Source organism: Mastacembelus armatus, chromosome 18 (assembly GCF_900324485.2).
Source record: "Mastacembelus armatus chromosome 18, fMasArm1.2, whole genome shotgun sequence".
Lineage (NCBI taxonomy): Eukaryota > Metazoa > Chordata > Actinopteri > Synbranchiformes > Mastacembelidae > Mastacembelus > Mastacembelus armatus.
The window spans coordinates 4,496,732-4,509,331 of NC_046650.1; the positions used below are offsets into that span (position 1 = coordinate 4,496,732).

The 12,600-nt window shown below is 43.1% G+C and overlaps 1 protein-coding gene across 1 annotated transcript in view; it reads right to left on the reverse strand.

Annotated features, from left to right (window-relative positions):
- Positions 1-9,580, reverse strand: part of LOC113122302 (nectin-4-like) — a 192,898-nt gene extending 183,318 nt beyond the window's left edge. Inside the window, exons 1-4 of the mRNA XM_026293547.1 lie at positions 9,544-9,580; positions 9,390-9,428; positions 9,134-9,244; positions 8,951-8,982 (exon numbers count right to left, since the gene is read on the reverse strand). The gene's annotated coding sequence lies outside the window, so the exon portion shown is untranslated. The remainder of the gene's footprint in view (positions 1-8,950; positions 8,983-9,133; positions 9,245-9,389; positions 9,429-9,543) is intronic.
- Positions 9,581-12,600: the final 3,020 nt, after the last annotated feature.

Below are 12,600 nucleotides of genomic sequence, written 5' to 3' on the forward strand. Positions count from 1 at the left end.
ACACCAAGGTTTCTGGCTTGATTTGTAGCTTTCAATGACATGGAGTCAAGGTGAGTAATGACCTTTGACCTTTCATTTTTGGGGCCAAAAACAATCACTTCTGTCTTGTCTGTATTGAGCTGGAGAACTTTGTGGCACATCCATTGTTTGACTTGATTAATACACTCACATAATGAAATTAGAGGACTATAATCATGAGATGATACTGATATATAAAGTTGGTTGTCATCTGCATAGGTATGGTAGTCAATGTTGTAGTATTCCATAATCTGAGCAAGGGGCAGCATGTAGATATTGAATAAGAGAGGACCAAGAATAGACCCTTGAGGAACCCCACATTTAATTTTTGTTCGCTCAGTCCCATAATTACCAAGTGAGACCAAATAGTCTCTATCTCAACTACTCTTTTGGTCAACAGTGAGCTTTGATTGGAAACTGGCATTTCTTGATTTACAGCCACAACATAAACTTCCATCCATCCATCCATCTTCTTCCGCTTATCCGGGGCCGGGTCGCGGGGGCAGTAGCCGAATCAGGGATACCCAGACTTCCTTCTCCCTGGACACTTCCTCCAGCTCTTCCGGGGGGACACCGAGGCGTTCCCAGGTCAGCCGGGAGACATAGTCCCTCGAGCGTGTCCTGGGTCTTCCCCGGGGCCTCCTCCCAGTGGGACATGCCCGGAACACCTCCCCAGGAAGGCCCCCAGGAGGCATCCGAAACAGATGCTCTAGCCACCTCAACTGACTCCTCTCGATGTGGAGAAGCAGCGGCTCTACTCCGAGCTCCTCCCGGGTGACCGAGCTCCTCACCCTATCTCAAAGGGAGCGCCCGGCCACCCTGCGGAGGAAGATCATTTCAGCCGCTTGTATCCGCGATCTTGTTCTTTCGGTCATGACCCAAAGCTCATGACCATAGGTGAGAGTAGGAACGTAGATTGACCGGTAAATCGAGAGCTTCGCCTTCTGGCTTAGCTTTTTCTTCACCACAACGGACCGGTACACCGACCGCATTACTGCTGCCGATGCCCTGATCCGTCTGTCAATCTCGCGTTCTGTCCTTCCCTCACTCGTGAACAAGACCCCGAGATACTTAAACTCCTTCACTTGAGGCAGGATCTCTCCCCTGGCCTGGAGATGGCAAGCCACCTTTTTCCGGTTGAGTACCATGGCCTCGGACTTGGAGGTGCTGATTCTCATCCCAGCCGCTTCACACTCGGTTGCAAACCGCCCCAGCGCACGCTGCAGATCCTGGCTCGATGGAGCCAACAGGACAACATCATCTGCAAAAAGCAGAGATGAAATCCTGTGGTCCCCGAACTGGACTCCCTCCGGCCCCTGGCTGCGCCTAGAAATTCTGTCCATAAAAGTAATGAACAGAACTGGTGACAGAGGGCAGCCCTGCCGGAGTCCAACATGCACTGGGAACAGGTCTGACTTACTACCGGCAATGCGAACCACCACCCCGGTCTGCCAATCCAGGGGTACTGTCCCCGAACGCCACGCGATGTAGCACAGGCGTGTCAACCATGACAACCCAACAACATCCAGAGACTTGAGGTACTCTGGACGGACCTCATCCACCCCCAGTGCTTTGCCACCAGGAGCTGCCAAACTACCTCAGTGACTTCGGCTTGGGTGATGGATGGATCAGCCCCCGAATCCCCAGCCCCTGCTTCCCTTATGGAAGGGTGTGTTGACGGGATTGAGGAGATCCTCGAAGTATTCCTTCCACCGTCCGACAATATCCCCAGTCGAGGTCAGCAGCTCCCCACTTCCACTGTAAAGGGTGTTGGTAGAGCACTGCTTCCCCCTCCTGAGGCGCCGGACGGTTTGCCAGAATTTCTTCGGGGCCGACAGGTAGTCCTTCTCCATGGCCTCACCGAACTCCTCCCATACCCGAGTTTTTGCCGCCGTCACCGCCTGGGCTGCAACACGCTTGGACCTGCGGTACCTGTCAGCTGTCTCGGAAGTCCCACAAACCAGCCAAGCTCGGTAGGACTCCTTCAGCTTGACGGCATCCCTTACCTCCGGTGTCCACCACCGGGTTCGGGGATTGCCGCCACGACAGGCACCCGAAACCTTACGGCCACAGCTCCTAGCCGCCGCGTCGACAATGGAGGTGGAAAACATGGTCCATTCGAACTCAATGTCCCCAGCCTCCCCGGGATCTGGTAGAAGCTCTCTCGGAGGTGTGAGTTAAAGACCTCCCTGACAGTGGGTTCGGCCAAACATTCCCAACAGACCCTCACCGTACGTTTGGGCCTGCCAAGTCTGTCCCGCTTCCTCCTCCGCCAGCGGATCCAACTCACCACCAGGTGGTGATCAGTTGACAGCTCTGCCCCTCTCTTCACCCGAGTGTCCAAGGCATACGGCCGAAGGTCAGATGACATGACTACAAAGTCAATCATTGACCTCCGGCCTAGGGTGTCCTGGTGCCATGTGCACTGATGGACACCCTTATGCTTGAACATGGTGTTCGTTATGGACAAACTGTGACTAGCACAGAAGTCCAACAGCAGAACACTGCTCGGGTTCGTATCGGGGAGGCCGTTCCTCCCAATCACGCCCCTCCAGGTTTCACTGTCGTTGCCCACGTGTCGTTGCCCACGTGAGCCCATAGGCCGAAACAACAGTGAGAGACCTATCCCCGACCCGAAGGCGCAGGGAAACAACCCTTTCACTCCGGGGGGAAAACTCCAACACATTGCGGCTGAGCTGGGGAGCTGTGAGCAAGCCCACACCAGCTCGCCGCTGCTCACCACGAGCAACTCCAGAGTAGAAGAGAGTCCAACCCCTCTCAAGGAGCTGGGTTCCAGAGCCCAGGCTGTGCGTGGAGGTGAGCCCGACTATCTTTAGTCGGTACCGCTCGACCTCCCGCACAAGCTCAGGCTCCTTCCCCCCCAGTGAGGTGACATTCCATGTCCCTAGAGCCAGTTTCAGCATCCAGGGATCGGGTCGCCGAGGTCCCCGTCCTCGACCACTGCCCGATCCACTGTGCACCGTTTCCTTATGGATCCTCCTGCGGGTGGTGGGTCCACGGAAGGGCGGCCCCACGTCACTCTTTCGGGCTTTGCCCGGCTGGGCCCCATGGGGGGAGACCCAGCCATCAGGCGCTTGCCTACGAACCCGAACCCCAGGCCTGGCTCCAGGGTGGGGCCCCGGCTTCGCCATGCCGGGCGACGTCACGGTCCTTGATTATGGCTCCATAAGGGGTCACTGAACCACTCTTAGTCTGGTCCGTCACCTAGGACCTGTTTGCCTTGGGAGACCCTGCCAGGGGCATATAGCCCCGGACAACATAGCTCCTAGGATCATACGGGCACTTAAACCCCTCCACCACGATAAGGTGGCGGTTCAAGGAGGGGAACATAAACATAAACTTGTATTTCTATAAATGTATTTGCTGTAGCATTGTCAGCATTACCATGTTGTCATGCAGTTTCAGAGGTGATGTGTGTGTTGTGTTCTCAGAAGATAAAACTTGTCACAAAGACAGGTGACACATACTCACAGATTTACTGCCAATTTAATTACTTTTTAATATACATATATATACATACTGTATGTCTAACTTGAAAAGCCAGAAGATCTTAAAGACGTGCTCTAATTTCCACCTCAGAGGTCTCAGATCACACTGTGCTGTCTCTTCTGATCAAACAAATGTGGCCTCATTACAGCACTGACCTCCATCTGTCTTTCAAAATAAAAGACTCTGGGCAGTTGTAACAAGATGAGACAGTCTTCATCAGAACTTGACTGCAAAATTAATTTTGACAAGAATAAGTGTAATCCATCCCCACCCACTGGTCTCATATGAACAGCAGCTTAGTCAGGCACCAGTTCCACCCTGAGCTGCAGTTTCATTTGCCTCCTGAGTCTATCTGGTTGCAGCGTATACAACATTTGGCTCCATCTCTCTTCTTCTTGCTCTTGGACCAAAAGTCACTGTTCTGTAGTTTAATTCCTCAGAATCCAGATTCTGTAAATACAGTGGGTATTTTAGGCAGTCATCTCATATAGTTTGAGAGAAAAACTAAGCAATGACTTCACATGTTTCATCATGTTATAAAAGTAACTTGAAGCTGCAATCACCTTGCTCCGTTGTGGGTTATTTTCTTCATGATTGGCTTAGTGACAGAAATAAGACACCAGGTCAGATAATGTACATTCAGTGTAAGATCTTTGGGTACAACTTTCTGACAAGTATCTGAGAACTGACATTTCCATGGGTTTTAAATGCAAATTCTCAAATGCTAACATGATAAACTAAGAAAACGAACACTGTAACCAGGTAATCATCAGCAGGTTACCTGAATTACTTCTTGACCATCAACCACTTTAAAAAGGCACTTCATTAGAAAGTGATACCACACTGAAACAAAAGATGTTTAAACAAGAGGAAGACAGAAGAATTTGAAGTACCTTTCTGAAGTTTCCAGATTTTAACAACCAGACCAAAAATGACCATGAAAAGGAAAACAGTCACACCACCAAGGATCACACCCATCAGCTTGGTTGTTTCATCAGACTTTTCTACAACAGAAATCATTTAGTTGGATTAAATGTTTCCTCTGATGCTTAGGACATGGCTCTGCACAATGTGAGGAAACTCACTTTGATACTTACCATCCATGTCATCATCAAATTCATTGTCCCCTTTCAATGAAATAGAGATAAATTTAGTTTGCATCTTATTTTGGCAGATTTGTATCTGCATCACATTTTTATTTTCAAGTAGGAACATTTTACATATAGGTATCAATAAAGTTATGAATATATGTTTGCATCATTAGAGGAAATGAAAAAAGGAGTAAACAGAACAAAAGAATATACAGTAATCTTACCTTTAACATTTAAACGTGTTACACTGAAAGTAGGATGATCATTTGTATAAAATCCACACAAATACAGCCCAGAGTCTGATAAATCTGATTTTGAGAAAGACTGTAGAGATGTTGGAGCTCATTTCAAATGTTCCACTTTGAAATCCAGCACAGTATGAAACAACTGCATTAGCCGGGTACTTAACAGAGATGCAGCTGATCTTGGTCCCATTGACGAGTCTGAACCAGAATGTCAGAGATCCAGCCTGAAACAAACAGCACAGATAACAAGACATTTATTCCTCATTTAAGAATCCATTGAAATAAAGTTAAAATGACTGAAATGCTAGGGTTGTTTTGGGTGAAAGTTGGCAGAGTTATAAATAAAACTCAGAGAAATCCAGTGGCAATACTTACTTAGTCTACAGAGACTTATAGCTGTTAGCAAGGCAAAGTTTGCCATGGTGTGTATTACTATAGCACAGCAATGTCCGTGACTGAACTGTGCTCCAGTAAGGCTGCTTCAAATGAGGGGTTGGGCGTCTGCTTCTTTTTTAAACTGAACACAGAAATGCTTTCAGGAAAAAAAAGTGTTGATGCGCAATATTACGTATGTATTCTTTAGACCATCTAACTTCTACAACAGAAGTCGCTTTTAGGAACAGATGAAATGTCTGATGTGAATTTAATGTTTCAAATATTTTCTGGACTCTTCTCTGAGATCAGGTACAAATGTTGAGGTAATAGTCAGCAAACTTATGGTTAGTGCATAAAATGTTTTCCACATGAAATCCAGTGGAAAACAAGCTTCCAAACAATATTCTGATGCAGATAAAACTTTAAAGCTTCAATAAATATTCTCACCTTTAGTTGATGAACTTTGTCCTCATGTTGCTCACAGTGTCAGACAGTTGTGTAGAAGCAATAATCTTTAATACCACCAGTACTGACAAGGACACGAGCAAACACAAAACTTGAGAAGTATCAGACAGGAAGGATCAGGAGAGATCATTTGTCTGTGGCCACCTCATTGAAAACCATTTCCTTCTTGGGGGTTGACTTAGTTTTACATCTCCGTCACACCTGTTGTCTCTTTAATGTGCATTTTATAATATGCATTTCATTTGTATTTATAAATATCACTTGTAATAAATGCAAATGTAATAAATTGCATTCTTATTAGGACATGTAGCTGTCATGATCCATGTTCAGGACATCCTGTTTTGGGACTTTTATTTTGGTTTTATTTCCTGTTTTGCCTGGTTTCATCCCAAGTAGCTTCATTTATTTTGATTAGTTTCACCTGTGTCGGCCTGTGCCCCCCTGGTGTATCTCCTTGTGTGTGTATATGTGTCTTCCCTAGGCAACTAGGTGATTAGCCTCACCTGATCCTAATTGGTCATCACTGCAGGAAGTCTATAGACCAGCGCTCTGCTTTACCTAGTTGCTGGATTGTGTTGTTGTTGTACTGGCTTGTCCCGACGTCATTCATCCATCCATCCCTGCTTACTCCTTAACCAGGTTCACAGGGATCTGCTGGAGCCTATCCCAGCTCTCTTTGGGTGAAAGGCAGGGGTACACCCTGGACAGGTCACCAGTCCATCACAGGGCCACATAGAGACAAACAACCTCACACACTCGCACTCACTCCTATGGGCAATTTAGAGTCACCAATCAACCTGACATACATGTTTTTGGACTGTGGGAGGAAACCAGAGTACCTGGAGAAAACCCACACAAGCACAGGGAGAACATGCAAACTCCACACAGAAAGGCCCCTGATGGGTTTCAAACCAGGAACCTTCTTGCTGTGAGGTAACTGTGCTAACCACTTACCCACCATGTGTTCCTCATGTGATTTCATCCTGTTCCCTGAGTTCTCCTTGGCTCCTGTTTCCTTGTGTCTTCCCTGTGTGTGGCTCCTGTCTCTTGTGCCTCTTTGGCTTCATGCTTGTACGTGAGTCCGGTGTCTCCTGGTTGTTCCCTGTGTAAGAGAGCGCACTCCTCTGAGTCTCCATGGCCTCTCTCTGCTCCTGTGTTCCATGTTCCCGGACTCCAGCTTCCCTGCCTCCCTGGATTGTATTCTCCCAGCTCCTGTTTTACCTGAGTCACCACAGTCTCCTGAATCCCCGAGTCCCGCACTGTTCCTGCCTTCCGTGTGTCTGGACTTCCCTGAACTCTGTCTCAGTGTCTGCGTTCCTGGACACCCCATGTACATACTTCAATTTAGTATTTAAACTTACCAGTATAAATGAAGTGCTTTGTCTGTATCTAGGGTCCGATCAATCTTAATTCACACCACCACATGTGACAGTAGCCTCATTTCACACATTATATCAGATTTGACAGCAGTGGACCTTATTTTTCTCTTAAATTTCTATACAGCTCTAGAGGCTTTGGATTTTCTCTGTTAGCCAGTCTTTCCTGCTTCCTTTCAGTTGTCACTTTCAGAAATGTTTGATGTGAAAGACTTCATGATATTGACTTCAGGTGTGTTCAGACCACTGTGCTGTGTCTTTATGTCAAGAAAGTGATGCTGCAGGCCTCTGACTCTTCTAATAAGAGCATCTGGACACAATCAGTGTTATTCCTCCTAAGCTAAAACGTGGTTTCTTCAGTTTGGCAATAAGGTTTGTGTTGCTTGATGTTGTTAAATACATAACTTGAAGTAAATGTATCAAACCAAACTACAGATAGATACAGTAGGTTTCAAAAGCACCTGACTTGAAGTTTATTTATGGTGGCAACCAAGACCAGAGCTGACCATTAAATGGAGAACAATCACAGTAGAATAGATCACACTTGTCAGTTTGGACTATTCTGCAGGCAAGGTCAAGAATTTTACTTTTCAATTTTCTCTTCATGTCCTCAGGAGATTCATCATTATCTTCTGATGAAATAAACATAAGTAGAGGTTGACACACAAAACTGCTGTTATTTATTATTTATTTTTAAAATAATTGCACATTTGATTCTGACATCTAGCCTATGACTACATATACACATGCTATATCAGTTATATTCTATATCCACCCTGATAAATGTTTGTTTTAAAAAAAAAAAACATTTTTACAAATGAATCTTGTTTTTCCTGTTACAGAAAACAGTCAGACAGTAGTCACTCTTTCCTTTCAAAGTCTTTTATTATGAAGCGTTAAGTTACCAGACTTGAGTTTGACCTCAGTTGTATTTATACCCTGAGTTGAAATATGTTGGTTTTCATTCAGTCCTCTGCTGCTGCAGACTGTGTCTAGCTCTCACTGTTAGAAAATACCCTTCCTCCATCAAATGCAGGTTATGTTTTTCAGTTAAACAGTTTTTGACAATTGAAGCTGTGCATTGAAAAGACAATTGAAAATGGGTTAATATCAGATCTATAATGCAAAATGAGATATATAGGCAAGAGAGTTTATTGTTTAACCAAGCAGTTGTTCAAACCCATAGAGCCTGTAAATGTAAGACAGCATCAGTTCCAGTTGACTAATGGCTGAGTTTATCTGGTGGCAGCATCCAGTCAGTACCATCGGGTTCCAGCTCTTCTCATTTTGGTTTTGGTCGAAATTTCACTGTTGTGTAGTTGAGCTCATCAGTGTTATGATTCTGTGGAAAGAATATTTAGTGTTTATGTGGATACTTGACATGATTTATTCTGTGTACACAGCAACAAGTACGTGAATCCTTTGGAATTAACTGGGTTTATGCAATAATTTACCATAAAATGTGATTTGATCTTCATGTAAGTTACAACAATAGACAAGCATAATGTGCTTCAGCTGATAACACACAAACAATTCTTATTTTTCACATCTTTATTGAACACTCCCAATAAACATTCACAGTAATGGAGTATGTGAAGATCAGTGAACCCAGAGACTGATTAGTTCAGAAAAAGCTAATCAGAGTCAGGAGTTTGCACAACTGGAGTCTTTTTGATGAGCCTTCTGCCGTGGTCCACACAAAGCCCAGACCATAACCCCATGAAGATGCTGGGAAGGACCTCAGGAGAACTGTTCACACCAGACAACATATAAATGTGTCTGAGCTAAAGCACTTCTGTAAAGAAGGACCCAAAAGTCCTGTTGTTCTGTCAGGCTGTTTCAAAAAGATATAAAAAAAAGTTGTGCTCACCTCACTTTGCTCTACAGTCTCTTCTTCATTAGCTAAGTGACAAAAACAGAATATCTGGTCAGTTAATTGATCAGAGTCTGTTAAACCAGGAGCTTTTTCATTTTCAAGCACACTGAGACAAATGTAAGAGAATTTCTAGGAGCAACAAAGTGAAATATAAGAGATAGTAGCTCTGAAAAGTACCTCTCTGAAGTTTCCTGTTTTGAACAGTCAGACCAATGATGAGCACTACAAGTGAAACTGTCACACCGCCCAGGATCACACTTATCAGCTTTGATGTTCCATCAGACTCAGCTACAAGAAAGATAATCATGTTAGACTAATTTGTCTTTTTAGTCTGGAGACCTGGTGAAAATATAAATGTAATAACTATAAAGTTCTGCAACTTAAAGGCCTAATAAGCTCCACAATAAAATAAAAATCTTGAGCAAACTCTTACTTCTGCACTTGCTGTCTGCTTCATGTAGTCCACCACTTCCTTTTAAAGAGGTTTAGATCATTTTAGTAATGGCAGAGTTAATAGTTTATTCAAATTTGTTACAGGAAAAATCCAACAAACAACAATCAAAAGAAAGAACAGACTTTAGTCTTACCGTTAACATTCAGATGTACTGTATTGAAAAGCGTTTGACCACCTATATAAAATCCACAGAAATACAGCCCAGAGTCCGATAAATCCACTTGTTTGATTTTGAGAAAGACTGTAGAGATGTTGGAGCTTATTTCAAATGTTCCACTTTTAAATCCATCGCAATATGAAACAGAATGAGTTGTTTTGTACATAACAGAGATGCAGCCCATCTTGGTCCCATTGACCAGTCTGAACCAGAACGTCAAATCATCATATTTGGACATGTTGGGACACAGCAGGTTGACTTCTTCACCAGGTTGGACCTTCACAGTCTGAGACTCAGCAGCTGAGACTGAGATCCAGCCTGAAACAAACAGCAGAGACAAGACATTGAACAGTTTGTAACTACGATCAATGTAAACAATAGCTCTTGTTAAAAATCAGTAAGAGTGCACTAAGTAAATAAGTTTTTATATTTACTGATTAAACATAAAATAGTAATATAAGTCATAAAGTTGAGAATTCTTACTGAGGCTGCAGAGAATTGAAGCTGTTATCAAGATAAAGTTCATCATTGTGCGTATGACTGAAGGGCTGTCCATTAAAGAAGTGTGCCCCTGGAAGGATGCACATTTAACATCAAGAGGCGGGTGGTTTGTTTTTTTTTCTTGTGGTCTCTTATACTGTTGCTCAAACTGACCATATATCAGGAAAAATAATGCAGAGCCTCAATGTTTTCAATGTCATCTCATCATATTGCAGAAAACTTAAACCTCCAGAAAGGAGATTTTTATTAATGTATGTACGGTTGAACTTTTAACAAAAAGTGACCCTAAATGGGTTTTTCTAAGTTTATCTTGTAGACGACAATGACCACTAGTTATGTTATAGGGCTGTAAGGTTTCATGTATTTGTACTGGACCATTCTGGTGTTGGACTTTTGGTAGGGTGACAGCTTAATAAACAAAACACATGTGGTTACTTTAGCCTGAGCTAGAAGTCCATCCCTTATGAAGTTTTTCTTTTTGGGAACATCTTTCCTGTGCAATACAACAATGGACAAAGACAAATTGTTTAGGGGAAACTAACATCTTAAAGGTGATTGAGCCCTTCTTATCCACATTGTAGCCAGAGGGTTATACCAGCATTATGTGTTATTATTGAGTTCATATTCAGCACAGTCAGCAATTTTATAATGTACTTTTTTCCTCGTTGTACAAAAAAATGAACTGAACCACAAATTGAAAACTGAGTTACGTACCAAGCCATGATATTTGTGCACTGTTACACCTCTATAACACACTATACCAGCCACACATGGTCACACATGGTGCTGTTTGGATGCTGATTGGTAGCACATGTACAGTAGTGTAAAGGTACATGGGTGGGTGTGAACAGATCAGAGTTGTATTCATGTGATTGCAGTGCATGTAGGACTAAGATTTTGGCTTTTGGCTTTATATACATTGCTAAGAATAGAGAATGGAGAACTTTTTTGTTCTATGGCAGCACCAGTGAGTTGTCGTGTGTGTCCTCGTCTTTGTCCTAAACACATTTTGAACCAAACTCAACAATGATTGCAGATTAAAATAAATTGTCTTGTGGTAAAAGTGCCAGCAACCATATATGCAAAATATTTGTACTGCACTCAGATTTCCTCCATATTGATAAAGTCATACTTTTCCACTGCACTAATTCCTTCAGTACCACACTTGTATGAGTGTTTCTGTTGTACAGCCTGCAGTGTTTTCACTCACTAATTACTTCCACTTGGTTCCACTTTGATATTTGTTGGTTTATTGTATCATCAGCTGTTTGAGAAGCACCAAACAAAAGCACATAGTTACAGAGGTTATACAGTTACAAGACAAAGTAATGGCACTGTTTGTAGTTTCCTGGTTTTCTGCTGACAAATGTGATGAGATGTGATCTGATCTTCACCAAAGTCACAAGTTTCAACAAGTATTTCTAAGGTGATAAAATATTCAGAAACTTTCATGTTCTTGTGTAACATACCCATTAAACATATTGTACAATGATGGTGGACAAAGTCATGGAAACAGTGATGTAGTAACTGGTTGAACAGTAATTGTCAGCAATAATCTTGAGGAAGCACTTCTTGTAGTTGTGGGTAAGACCTGTACAACGTTTAGGAGGAACTTTGGACCCTTCTTACCTACAGAACTGCTTCAGCTCATCCATATTCTTAGGACATGTGGTGTGAACAGCTTTCATTAGGTCTTTTATCACATCTTTTTGGGAGAGAAACAACTTCCTCTCTGCTGTTCTACCATTGATACCATGCCTGTTCAATGTTTGCTGTATGCTTGACTCATGAACAGAGAAATTTATGCAGAAAACCAGGAAATTGCAAACAGTGGCTTACAGCAAATTATAAAGTGCTGCTAAGTACTGTGCCAAGAGACACGACTTTCTGCTCCTGCAGCCAGTTCAGTAAAGAGCTATCAATATTTTGTATTATTTATAGTTGAGACCTACCATGAAATGACCCTCACCTGTTGAGCTCTACTACACATTTGTACTGTAGGTCACTTTATACTGAAGAAGGCAACATCACCTCACTGTGCAAGTGCACAAGCCATTTTTCTGCAGCAGTTTGCTGATGTATGATGATAAACTAAAGAAGGAAATTACATTTCTACATGTACAACAAACATTTTTATTTTAAAAGAAGGTGTGAAGGTGGTGCAGATTTTTGTTGCATGTAGTTTATAGCAGAGAGCTGAAGACCATTCTTGCTGTGGCTTTCATTATGGCCTAGTATAAATAGCATTGTCAGTGCAGTGGGAAATGATGGGGGGAGGGAGGTGTGAGACTTGTTGCTTTCCCACAAACACAGCCAGGGCAGAAATCTACACCCTTGAAATGTTTTTATACACATTCACAATGTGAGGACACAACAGAGACAAGTTTTAGTTCAAAATCCAGGCAAATGTGAAAAATTCAGTCTTGTGGAAATGTTTCCTACATTCTGCTGTGGATGATTTATTCTAAAGTAATTTAGTCTCACATCACACAGTGCTGTTTCTTTTCTGTCAGAGATGTGATGGGGACCTAA